The sequence below is a fragment of the Monodelphis domestica genome, chromosome 1 (assembly GCF_027887165.1).
Source record: "Monodelphis domestica isolate mMonDom1 chromosome 1, mMonDom1.pri, whole genome shotgun sequence".
NCBI classification, from domain to species: Eukaryota; Metazoa; Chordata; class Mammalia; order Didelphimorphia; family Didelphidae; genus Monodelphis; species Monodelphis domestica.
In genome coordinates, this window is record NC_077227.1 from 37,473,744 (window position 1) to 37,487,941 (window position 14,198).

The 14,198-nt window shown below is 36.3% G+C and overlaps 1 protein-coding gene across 6 annotated transcripts in view; it reads left to right on the forward strand.

Annotated features, from left to right (window-relative positions):
- WAPL (WAPL cohesin release factor) overlaps window positions 1–14,198 on the forward strand; it is an 89,527-nt gene that overhangs the window by 4,168 nt on the left and 71,161 nt on the right. The window lies entirely within an intron of this gene.

Sequence of the window (14,198 nt, forward strand, 5' to 3'; positions counted from 1 at the left end):
ATAGTAGCTTAAAAGATTCAAATGAGAATGTAGCAAGGAGATTTGGAGGGAGCTCCAGTGGTTGCCATGTCAAGAAGACACAAGAATTATGTTCATGTAAGCGCTGAATGTGTACCGAGCTGAGCATTGCTAGGTGCCAGAAAAGATGCAATCTGGGAAAGGGATGTGTGATATATACACAGATGTATGATAATAAGTGTATAAGGGAAATATAAACAAAGTGCCTTTTGAGTTCTGATCATCAATGATGATTAGGTTTCCAGGTCAATCCAATTAATTCAGAAAACATTAAGTCCTTACCTAGAAACATACTGAGATCTCACCCTTAACCTTTGTATGACCTGGCAAACCCCTCAAATTTTCATCCTCCCTTTTGATGCCAGTCTCCTAAATGGAATGATCTATGCCTTTTGCCATTACTTCCTTGCCTTCTACTTCTTAGCATTTTACAAATTAACTTTCTCTGAGGTTTCCTAGGATCTCTGAATTGCCAGAATTTGTTGGTCTTTTCTTTTATCAGAATTTCCCTTGCCTTTGGGCAAGCTTTTGAATGATTCTTCCTCCATTCTTGATATTCTTAAATGTCTTGGTGCCTGTGACACCATTCTTTTCTGCCTCCTTGCTGGATAGTTGAGTGAATGTGTCCCTTTGTTCCCCAAGGCTTTCTCCTGGGTTTTTTTTTCTCCATCCTACATGGTCTTTGGTGATTTGATTTTTATTGTGTTCAGTTATCTCTAAGCGAATTACTCCCAAACATAGACATCCAACCGAATTTCCTGAACTTCAACCCTACATGGCCAGCTGGCTCCTAGATATCTCCATTTGGCATTTTGAAGACAACTTGTCCAAAACTGCTCATATTCTCTCCTTTCTCCCCCAACACACTCCTGATTCAAATTTCCCTAGGCCTCTTGAGGGCACTACCCCCTCTTCCTAATAACTTAGGTTTGAAATCCCAGAAGTGCTCTTGGCTCTTACCTCTTACTCCCTGTATTCACCTAGTTGCCCTCTCTTTTTCTTATTACTCCTCAGTCCTGTCTTTCTACTCATACTGTTGCATGTGCTGCCCACCCTTCCCCCAAGTTCAGGCCCTCCCTCACTTACATCTGGTCTGGCCTATTGTAAAAATCTCTTGCTTGCTTGGCCTACTTCTAGTCCTTCCTCTCTGAAATTATCCTTCACACAAAATAATTATCTAAAGATGCAGGTCTGACACTACCCTACTTAGAAATCTTTGGTGACTGACTGCTGACTATCTCTAGAATAAACTACCAACTGCTCAGCCTGGCTTTTAGTGTTACATGGTCTGGCTCTACCCTCCCTGTCATCCAGTCTGTGTTATGTTTCCTGAACATTTTGTCCCCCATCTTTGTGCCTTTTGAACAGGCTGTCCCTGTGTAACATTTCTGAGGCTCAGTGCTGGTTCTCCTTCCCTTCTAGTTAGTGTTATCTCCACCCTGTAATTAGCTTGTGTACTTGCATTGATATCATTTTTGGTGGAATATAAGCTCCTTGCAAGTAGAGAGCAGTCCTTTCTTTTTGCCTTTATTTCCAGTGCCTGGTGCAGTCCCTTGGACACAGTAAGGGCATTAACATTTATTGAACCAAACTGATGAATTTATTTCAACTAAGCTAATGATTGATCCTTGACTGATCCAACCATAAGAGTGGCAAAAGCTTTAAGAACTTCAGGTCATTTCCATGCCGTGAGGAGATACCAGAGTAAGACTTCAGGGTATTAGAAATTTACTTGTTCAAGGAACAGCAGGGGCAGTAACAAGTTCTTTGCAGAGCAGTTTTAACATTTCTCTATTGGGTTTTCTCCATTCAGACCAATTAAATCATTGGAAAAGGTTCATTCAGGCTTATTACTAGTGACTACTGCCCCTGCTGGGAAAGTATTTTACTGAATTCAGTCACTCTTTTATAAAGGAGTAAGTATATGGCTAGAGACTTGGTCAACAAGCATTTTTTATGTGCCAGTATCTATTAGATATTTCAAGTTCAATTTCAAGTTCTCTGAATGTAAAGGAAAGGAGATAGCATATCATCACATTTATTGGTGGAATGGGCAAATACATAGACAAGATGTAATTTTTGCACTGACTTAAAATTTTACATATTTTTTTAGATATTTACTTAATGGTAATTAGTTAAATGAAAACAATCTACCGTCTTTTCTCCTCTTCCATTGTACTTATAAGAAAACAAAAGTTCAGTGACTTGACCAAGGTTATGTTGAAGCCCTTCAGGTTAGTGGTAGAACTCTGACTCTTGTTCTAATCATATGTACTCTTTGTATTTTGTGAGTCTGCTTGCCTTTTCTTTCAACTTGACAATTTTTGAAGCACAAGTTTTTCTATTGAATACATTTTGCCAAATTTGTTAACCAAAAATTAATTTTTTGGCATTTTTATGTAGCTAAACTGAATTTGTTCTGCTGCCAATCAGAATTTTATCCTGACAGTCAAACAAAATTAACTTGTATAACTTGGATAAGTGACTTAATGCATTATCCTAGATCTATTAAAGTCTTCATTTTAATTTTAATAGAAATATTAACCTTTGTAACAGGTGCTTTTAAAAAGCCTGCTGTAATAATATTGTTTACATTTTGTTTGACAAAATGATAGTAATTTTAAGTATAAATATGGTCATTTAGAAAAGCAAAAGATAAATAACGTGAATAGACTCACCCTACTGTAAACTAGATAATGTTTCCTCTGAAAGATTTTTCCAAGTAAAGAAAAATCACTCTTGGAGTTATGCAGCAAAATACATGAAAGGGAAATCGAAAAATCACTCTTGGAGTTATGCAGCAAAATACATGAAAGGGAAATCGACCATCTACTATACATCTAGAACTTGCCCAGAATTTTGGGGGATACCAAAGAATTGTAAGATTGCTTGTAGTCCTAAGGAGCTTACTCACATAGCTTAGCCCAAATGTTGAATAACTGCTTTTAAAAAATCAAACTGCTTCTGCAGAAGTTAAACCTTATTAGATTTTGATGTATATTTTGCTTTAAGAATAATTTTGAGAGAATATTGATTTAAGTAGATAAATTCTTAAAAACAGTAATATTACATTGTTCATTTATATTTTATATTTTTCATTGTGCTTTTGCATGTTTTCTTGAGTCATTGTCAAGTTCTAAACCCCTTTGAAATATACTGCAGTTTGCTAGCTATTGTGTGTGAGTACCAAGAGGCAGAAAATTTTGGATATATAATTAGCCCCAAGATTCTAATTAGAATATTGGCATGATGATTCCTTTTATATTCTATTCATAGCTCCCCACTGAACCCATTTTTAGAACCACAGCTATCTCTTTTACTATTTTTCTTTTAGTATTTTTATATCTACCTTTTGCCCCTAATCTTTTTCTGCCCCTTTCAGAATCGCTGCTTTATTTTTTACACATTCTTTCATCCTTGAATTTTTCATCTCATATTCATTATGACTCCTAGAACTAACTGAAACTTGGTGCTCTTTTTAGTGCTCCACCTTCTTCAGTATTTACTGAAATTTTTATAACTCATAGGTCCAAGAGGAAGAGGAGGCACCTTCTTGTCCCTCTCTCCAATCCTACTGTCAATTTAATAATCTTTTCTTACTGTGTCTCATCTATCAAGCAGCAATCTTTCTGCTTTGTAAGAACATGAATTTAAAACTGACTTAATGTCATTCATAATTTTGATTCATCTTCCCAACTTTCTTCAATGACTTTAGCCCCTGGATTGCAACTTTTATTTCATCTCAACCCCAATCATTCTCCAGTTCCCATCTTTACCTTGCCCTTCTAAGGGTGTGGTAGTCATTTAGACTTCATCATCATCTCTAAACCACACTGCCTATGAGATTCTGTAATTGTTTTGGAATCTATTGTAACCTCTGGTTCCTCAGCTCCTCTCTTTTGCCTTCATCTTACTTCCCTTCACAACCTTGATCCTATAGTCGGCTGTTTCAGTAAGGTGAAATCTCTCTATCCTCCTGTTACCCTGTACTTTTGTTCCAACCTTTGAGTCACTTTCTGCATCCCATTTCTCTGCTCCTCCCTCCAAGCCACTAGTGTTGCCAGAGGAGTACACAAAATTAAGTTGACTTGGTCCATTTCAGAGTTACACTAACTTTATTCCAATCCTTCATAGTCTTTGTGACTTACCACATTTTCTATTGGGAGTTGTTTCAAACTTTCCTCCATGTATTCAAATCTTCAGCTTTACCTCTTATCCTTCTGCTCTCAGTGTCTCTTTTTTTCCAGAATAGTGGAGATTATCTGTCAATTTCTTCTTCCCTTAGATAAACATTAAAACTTCTCTGATCTCCTTCAGCCCGCCTCTTTATTTCCTCTGGCCTTAGAGGGAATGAGGTAATCTTCCTCCTTGCCAAGGTTAACCTCTCAATTTGTGTCCTTGATCATGTCATCTCCCTTCTACCCCAAAAATTAATCTATCCTTCATCCCTCTGCCTACTTGACTACCTACCTTTAAACCCCAACTCCCACCCCAATCTCTTCAGCTATCATCCTAACCCCTACAACTTGGTTTTCATATATTTTATTCTACTGAAACTCCTACCTCTGAGCTCACAAGTGACTTCCTCAGATGCCTGTGATTTTTCTGGGACATTTAATACTATCTACAGTTCTCTTTTAATTCTCTTCTAACTTCCTAGATACTGCTGCTCTTGTGCTGGTCTGAAAAATCCTCCTCTTTCTCTCATCCTACCAGTGCAGGCATCCCACCAAAAGGTGTCTCTGTTCTATTTTCCCTCTCTACTTTTTCTTCCTTCATCATCTGATCCAGGTCCATGGCATCATTTTAATATTTCAAGTCTGAATTCTTCTGAGCTCCAGTCCTGAATTTCATTTCTCCACTAGACAGTGTGTCATTGTGGGTAAGGTGGTGATCTTGGAGTCAGATTGATCTCATTTCAAATTCTGACACACTATTGTGTGGTTGTAGTCACTTAGCCTGAGTTTTAGTATCCTCATTTGTAAAATGAAGTTGAAAGCATGTATTGTGAACCTCAAATGAGATTATAAAAGTTCTTTGTAAAATTTTAAAATATTATATGTTATTATCTCTACTCTGATGTGCCACAACAACACAAATTTAATATAGCCATACTTGCAAGCGGCTTAAATTATAATAGGAGAGACAAGTACCTATGAAAATATGTGCAGCATAAATATCAAGGTAGGAAATAAATATACAAGGTAATTTGGGAGAGAAGGCACCAGTAATTGGGGAGATTAAAGAAAAGATGGTGCTTGAGCTGCATCTTAAAGTAAGAGAAGGGACTCAGGTAAAGGTAGAGAGAGTGGTTGAGGCAATTCAAAGACACCCAGACAAGAGATGGCACCTTTATCTTTGAGAAGCAGAGAGGGGACCAATTTGTATGGATCCTAGAGTTCAGGGTAAACAGAGGCCAGGTGGTATGGGACTTTGGAAGCTACAGCGAGGAGTTTGTATTTCATCCTACAGGCAATAGGAAGTCACTGGAATTGGTTTGTAGGGGAATGAAATGGTCAAGCTTGTGTGCAAGGGAATTGACTAGAAGTAATGCATAGACTGGAGTAAGAAGAGACTTGGGACTGGGAGGCTGGTTAGGAAGGAGGAGGCTATTGTGTTAGTCCAGATGAGAGATGATGATGATGAGGGTCTAAACTAAAACAGTAACTTGTTATCACTGAGTGGAAGACAGAAAAGGAGCTTGGATTCAAGATGGTGCTATAAATGTAGGAAAATGGCAGTATTTGTCAGCTGATTGACAGGGTGAAGGAGAGTTGAGCAGATGAAGATAATGCCATGGTTATGAACACATGGTATTGGGAGGATGGTGATGGCCGCCCTCTCCTCCCCTAGATGATTAATCTCTTCTTCTAGTCTACCCTTCCCACAACTGCATAAGTGCTACTAATGCAAAGATAAAAGTACAAGCTCATTATCCTGAAGTTTGAGACTCCACAAACTGTTTTCAGCATATTTTTCAAACCTTTGTCACTATCTTGTTCTCTATTCCAACCAAGTTGTATTATCAGCTTTTATTCCCTGGTATCATTCTCTACCTTCCTACCTCTAGATATTTACACTGGTAGCTTATTTACTCTTTCCTTCCACACCTTTTTGTTGAAACTTCTTTTTCATGGTTGGTTTATTTCAAATGTTTTTTTTTTTTAGTTTTTTTTCAGCTGAAAGTAATCTCTTAAATTTATTTTTTATAACAATGTCTGAATCTTCCTCCTGGCCTTTATCATATTCCTTCTGGTCTTCTTCCCTGCCTACCCCAATATTTCCCTTAAATTATGAGCTTTTTGAGTAGCAAGACTGGTGTTTTCATCCTCTTACCTAGGAGCCCTCTTTCAGAAGTCAAAAACAAAAGATCTCACAAAATAAGAATGTACAGTCAGTTGCTGGTCTCTATAAGGAAATTACTTAGAAACTTAACTTTAATTACCACATTGACCAGCCACAGTTCCAAAGGATTCATGATGAAACACTCATCTCAAGAAAGATGGATTTGGGTTGTAGTAAAGCATATTTTCTTCTAAATCTTAAAAACTTTTTGGGACGCGACTAATGCAAAAGTTTATTTTGCATAACTTTATTTGCACAAGGTTTCATTTTTCTTTCCTTCTTAGTGGATAGGGGATGGGAAAAATTTGGAACTGAAAATAAAATTGAATTAAAAAAATAGAGACAGCATGGTTCTACACAAAAGAGCTCTGGATTCTGCTACTTATTACCTTTGTGAGTTGGAGGAGTCATTTTACCTATAGAAAAGTTTTATTTAGAATAGTTCAGATGTACTACTTAGTTTAATCTATGTAAATATAGTAAGGCTCATTTGTAATGAAGTTTTCAAAATTATGCTCCTGTTTCCTCCAGTAATAATATTTACACTTTACTTGGCTTAGGTAAAAATTAAATTCTTTCCTAGCTTAGGAGAAAATTAACAAAACTTAATAGATTCCATATTAATCAGGGCTTACTATATGTAATCTTTTTTAAAATTATGAGCACTTCAAATTTTTTTTTCTTTCCATAAGATTTAGATTCATATGAATTGATTTTCTGTATGAATGGATACTTTGAATGAGGAGGATATTCTCAAATTTTCTCCAGTTTTTCTGTAATGAACTTGTTTTCCCTTGGAGCTTCAGCATTTTATTTTCTTAGAGGCACATAATAGGCATATATAAACAGCATATTTCCACCAACCTAGAAGCAAGTAGTGGAGCAAAGTATATTGTTGAGGAGATCTGAAAAAGAAAGTGGGCTAGTCATGTTGTGAGCTGAGGAATAGCCTGAATGCTGAGCTGATAGAGTACTCATGAACTGTAAAAAGTCCTACAGAAAGGAAGGTATCTAGTACTTCAGGTACAATATCTATAAGAGAATATGGACACATTATCCAGGATATTAGGGATAAATTGTGGCTGCTTTGTGATTTTAATGGGAGAAGGGAATACTAATATATATTGTGTCATAGATTTAGAGCTAGAAGAAAGCTTAAGAGATTATCTTATCTAATGATAAAAAGGTTGAGGATCTTTTGAAGTTGGGAGTATTTGTATTCCTTCAATTCCTTCTATAGTAAGATATCAAGTGCTTGAAGAATTAAAATTAAACTTCTATGCATAAGACTTCAGTATGCTTTGAGTTTATACAAGATTATACAAAGCATTCAATTGAAAAAGAAAACTTGAAAAATAGTTTAATTATTAGAGAATTTCATAGTTGGAAGGGACCACAGGCAGGAACCAGTTAGTCCAACGACCCGAATAATTGTCACTTCTACAAAATATCATTCTATCCTTTTCTTGGTCTTCAGTAAGAACCTTCTTCCTCCTAATTCGACCCCTTCTACCTTGCCAAAGCTCTGATTCCTAGGAAGTTTTTATTTGCCAAGAAAGGTTTTATTTTTATTACAGTAGCTTTGCTAAATGCACCCCAAAAAAGTTAATTTTGCCATTTAGATACTATCATGGCATCCTGTTCTGAATGAAAAACGTTAAAAACAAAGCAAAAACAGGAATTCACAACTTTAATTGAGAGTTTGTCATGAGGGTGGGGGAAGTAAAACATAAGATTTTCCAAAATGCCACATTTTTCCTTTGTAAAAGGAGTCAAACAGTGAAATAGTTAAAATAATATTTTTTTAAAAATGATGGTATTATCAGCAACCTTCAGAAAAAAACAAGTACTAATTTGATTATATTAGCATCCCCCATATCCTACATCTTAGCCAGGAACAGAATTGGCATTATGTTCAGAGATAGAGATAAGAGAGAAAGCCACTATAGCACTAGTGTCTCTAAATCAGAATTCTTCACTTCCCCTCATTTTTTGTTAGGCAGGTTAGGAAATTCATTCTTAATTTCCTTTTTTGTGACTTCAACTACCCTCTCAAGCCAGACAGAAAAAGTTAAAAATAAGTAGGTTTGTAGCAGCTGGGTGCTAGGCCTGGTTTTGGAGGGTTCAAATGTGGCATCAGACACTTCCTAGCTGTGTGATCCTGGGCAAATCACAATTCTTGCTCCTGTTCTGTCTTAGAATTGATACTAAGACAGAAGATGCCAGTTTAAAATAGGGTTTTATGACAGTTGTTGAATGGGCAAGACATTTTAGTTCTACAAAAGAGATGCTTTTTATTACACAAATTTACCTTTTTTTCCCCAGCCAGAAATAACACATGATCCATTTTAATAAACGTTACTTGTAGTAAGCAATTTTCTTTACTCTATGACAATTAAAACAATTTTTGCTTTCAAACATTTTCAAATTTGAAACTCTTTGGAAATTTTTGTAGGCTGTAATTGAAGTGATTCAAAGATCTGTAATATAGTCATTTTAGGCATAACTTAAGTCAATGCATATGGTACCCTCGCAATACACACAAACTCAAACTTACACAGTCTTGGGTGCTGCTGAGGCTGAAAATTCTTCCTCTGGCCAATCTATTAACCCCTCTGAATTTAGTCAACCTTGTATTTCTGTGGCTAATTTTTTGAAAATCCAAGGTCACCAAATAGTGGTTATTACCCAGGCATTATTCAGATCCTTGTTATTGAACATCTTTCCTTAGCACTGTTGAAATTGCTTTCAGAGGTCACCAATGATCTTAGCACCATATTTATCCCTTGACCACCATGATAAGAGTTTCTTCTTGACTTTTTGTTTCATGTCTTACCTCTTTTGAATAGTTCTTTTCTAATCATTTTTCCACCTCTTTTTGCTGTTCAAATTCCTCAGTTATGGTCTTTGGCTTTTTCTTGACTCTATTCAAACAACTTGTGACATTTCTACTCTTGCATTCCCTCTTGCATATCTCTTCTCCATTTCTGTGGTCTTTCTCTCACTTGGACTTTGGAATAAATAACTCAACTCTTCTCCCAAGAACAGACTCTCTTTCTTCTAATACACACTGCTTTCTCATAGCTCAAGATTTCGTACCTTTTCACTCTTATCCTACAATTTTGCTTCAGAAAAACTGAATGATGTGTCTAGGATTATAAAACTGGTTGGTTCTGAGGCTACATTCAGCCTTGATCTTACTGATAATCCTTCCTCGAACTAAATCCAGCAACATATCTACTGTAGATGTGTGCTATATCTCATCATAGCTTATTATTGGTCTGCAAGTCCTCCTCTATACTATACGCATATATACATATGTATGTCTTAGCTCCACTTTTAAACTGTTAGCTCCTTCAGGACAAGAGCCATGCTTTTGTAGCTCCTATAGTGCTTTCTATTTAGCTGGTGCTCAAAAAATAACATTGAATAAGTACTTGTAGCTACTATAGAGGAGTGATACCTGTGAGGCAGTTTATATAGCTTTTTTTTTTTTTTAAACCCTTACCTTCCGTCTTGGAGTCAATGCTGTGTATTGGCTCCAAGGCAGAAGAGTGGTAAGGGCTAGGCAATGGGGGTCAAGTGACTTGCCCAGGGTCACACAGCTGGGAAGTGGCTGAGTCCGGATTTGAACCTAGGACCTCCCGTCTCTAGACCTGGTTCTCAATCCACTGAGCTACCCAGCTGCCCCCCAGTTTATATAGTTTTTAAGAGTATTCTATACTTTCGTTACTGGGTGGCACTTCGTTTTCCAAGTGCTTTCACATATTTTCTCACAAAGATTTAAAAAAAAAATCCTGACTAAATAGAGCAAGTGGTGGTGTTCATATGTTAGCAATAAGGAAATTGACCTTGTGTTGTGACTTTTTTGTGTAGGTTGTGACTTGTACTTTGCTACACAGGTAGGTAGTTCCTTAGCAAAGCTAGAACTAGAACTTGATTGCCCTCATTCCTCTTAGTCCATTGCTCTCACAGTATTGTGTTGTTTTTCAGTCATGTCCAACTCTTTATGACCCTATTTGGACTTTTCTTGGCAGAGATACTGGAATGATTTGTCATTTCCTCCAGTTTATTTTCCAGATAAGGAAACTGAGGCAAACAAGGTGAAATGACTCACCCAGGGTCATACAGCTAGTATCTGAGGCTAGATAAGTAAGTCTTCCTGACTATAGGGTTGGCACTATTCACTGTGTCATCCACTGTGTCACCTAGTTATCTGCAATATTATGCTCGACTTCAGATATATTCAAATTATAAGCAGATCACTTATTACAAATATGAATAACATAGACATAGGTTTTGAATAATTATACATGTATAACCCAGTAGAATTGCTTGTCATATGAGGGGGCACACATGAATCTAAATTTTAAAAATGAAGAAAAAATCATAAGCAGGAACTTTTAAAAAGGGACATAGATTTTTGTCCTATAATTTGATCTGCTTTTATAATTGGATATTGTTCACCACATTCTAGAAATACTTAATACAAAACATCTAAAGACTCCCTTAAAAAAGTCATTTTGTATATTCCATATAATGCAAAATTCTGAACTAACCACCATTGGTTCCTAGATCTTTGGATACAGTGAAGTTGTTTATCCAGGGAAATGTATGTAACATTGAACTTAAATGATTTTTTAAATGGTGGTAGTGACACTTATTGGTCCAGTGGAGCAAGGGGTATTCTAAATGAATGATCAGATTTTGGGAGGGGAAAAAGATTTGAGAGAGATATATGATGCATTAATTGATAATTTGCCTTAGGGGGACATATAAATCAACATAACTAGATGGTTTCCAGAGAACATTTTCCTGGCCTGCTTTGTAGGCAACTCAGTCTAGGTCCATGTTGGTGAACCTAGGCACATGTGCCAGAGTGTACTGCAGGGGGCTGCTTCCTTCCCCCTCCATTCCTGCCTGAGAACATTTCTCATATCACCTGTTCAGCCCAATGGGAGTGCTTCCTCCCTCCCCTATCTGAGGTAAGGCCAGGGGCTCACATGTGGCAAGAGGGGCTGCATTTTGGGTATTCAGTCTCTAAAAGGTTTGCTATCACTGGACTAGATGGCATTTTTTTAATTGGAAAAATGACGAGGTGAATGTGGTACATGAAATAGTGAGGAAGGAAGGATTCAGTTTTACTTAATTAAATGAAATATGTTTGTAATTATAATATTTCTACCCAAAGTATGTTGGGATTCTTAAAAGTTTTATATTTTAGAGTACATTTTGTCTGTATTATATGTCTGTATTTGTACTAAAATTCACTTGGCAAACTATTGATAACAGCTTTTGAATTAATGTCATTGGATAGTTAATGACAAATCAACATTTATATTGCAGATTATGTTATTCTCCAGTATGCTTTGTGTATATGTAGTATAGTACAATTCCCAGATGAGGTAGTAGAGAGGTGGAAGAAGAGCAAACGAAATTTTGGAATTTGGAAATTGTAAATTTTTTAGAGCTAGAATGGTAATTTAACATTTATGAATCTCATTAGTTTTCTAAACACTTTATTTGTGTTATCTTTTTGATCCTCTAAAGATTTACTTTGTAGATTACATGCTATTGTTACAGATGATAGAGGTCAAGTGGCTTGTCCAGGGTCAAACATCTGGGTAGTGTCAAAGGCAGGACTTGAGCTTGAGTGGTCTCACTTCAAGTTTAACCCTGTGCCCCATACACAACATCTGTCCTTATCTTCCAGTCACCTGTGACCACCAAAAGGGTGCATTTTCCTTCACCTTATTCAATCATAGTCATCTACTTCTTAGACAAAGCTGTCCTGTCAGCATCAATACTATTAAACTGTTAGGTATGAGAACCTCTTAAGGGAATACAGAATACTTTCCTTCCTGTATTGTTGTTCATTAAATTTTAGATGAGATAAGTCCATTTTTAAAAATTCCTAATACATATTAAACTTTATAATTTGTAGAAACATTTGAGAGTATATTCAGCATTTGTCTAACAGTTTATATAATGGTATTATATTTCTGAATTCATTTTTCACTAGGTTGGTAAGCCCCACCTTTCCCACCACATGCACACATTTTGGAAATGAGAGAACTTAGGTCCAAGAAGGATTCTATCCCAAACTCTTAACTCCAAATCATTGTTTTTCACTTTAGGTTTCTTAGCTGTCATGCTTTCCACCCAACCCCCTTTAAAAGAAACCAAACCACATTAGTCAAATTGTTCGCTAGTTTTGCTTTTGTCGATATTCAATGTTAGTACATAATCTTGTGGGGAACAAGTATGCTTGGTTCTTTAACATCAAAAATGCAAAAATCATTTGAAAACTTATCAAAAGGAGATTTGTGTGAATGTAATGAATACTTGCAGTAAGCACATTGCCCTAAGCAGTGATGGATCACTAGAGCATTTGACTCCTAATACAGCACGCTGTTGTTCCTGCTTTTCATGAAATGAATTCATTGAACTGAATTGGGTATTTTGATTTCTTTTACTGTTACTCAAAAGAAAGGTTCTAAAGTTCTTTATCATTATTATTAATGATGTCTTCTAGTTAAATGTTTTTGTTACTAAAGTTCTATTTAAATTTGTCGAAAACAAGAGAAAGCTGAAACTTGAAGTTTCTTGACAAAATTTGGTGTTACGGCAACATATTTCCTTATTTGTCAAATGAGGGGATTGGAGTAGATTGTTTCAGAGGTTCTTCCAATTCTGTGTATAGTATTTATAAATCTTAAAGTGTTACATAAATGCTTATTATGTTTTGTATTTAAGACATTGGCATATAATTGAGTTTTCAAAAGGATTTTTTTCTCCTTTTATTTAGAAAACCCCAGAAAATGATTGAAACTCCCATTTAAAGTAATTTTGATATTAAAAAGTAGCATGTAAACCTAATCTAAAATAGGAATTGGCAGTGCATAAAGGTAATGTAAGTGCTAGAATAGGACATATTTTCCTTTGGTTTTGGAAAATTTTGGAGCAATAGGTATCATACTCTACAGGACTAAGTTTCCTTCACTTTTTCTAGCTGCTCAATTAGGTAGTGTAGATAGAGTGCTGGGCCTGGAGTTAGGAAAAGAAGAGTTCAAAAAGGGCCTCAAAAACATTTAAAAGCCATGTGTTCATGGACAAATCACTCAACCCTGTTTGCTTTGATTTCCTCATTTGTAAAATGAGCTGGAAAAGAAAATGGCAAACCACTCCATTACTTTTTGGTAAGAAAACCTCAAATGAAGTCATGTAGAATCAAACATAACTGATGACTGACCTGACAACATAGGACAGCAAAACATATTCTTTCTTAGTTTTTGTAGAGCACAGTTGAATTTTGGGGGTGGCTGGATCTCCCTTTCTTTTCTAGGCTGGAAGTGCACCCTGGCCCTGAACATCATGTAGAATCTTTGACTATTATGTTTTTCTGACCCTGGCTGCTTTACCCCTGCTTGGGAAGTCTGAGGACCCTCTGTTCTCAGGGAGTCATCTTATTCATGGGGTATTTAGTATTTAGTAGCTTAGGACTACTTCAATGAAGTTATCCACCAACCTCAGCCTCTCCTCCTCCCCAGTAGCTAGTCATATCAGCATAACCATGTCTAGTCGCAATTTAAAGTTTCAGAATTTCACTAGTTTTTATGAGATGATCTTTTTGGTGAGGTAGTGTTTTAGGTCAGACTTCAATCTGTAAGGAGCACATGTTCTTTGTAAAGTATCCAACCCAGGGAATAGCATACTGTGCATAATTTAAGTTTTCTTGCCAGTAGTAGTAGTATGGGATAGTGTTTACAACACTGGCTTTTAAATCTTGTATGGATTCAAATCCTACTTCTCTATGCTCTTGGGTCTATAAGTCT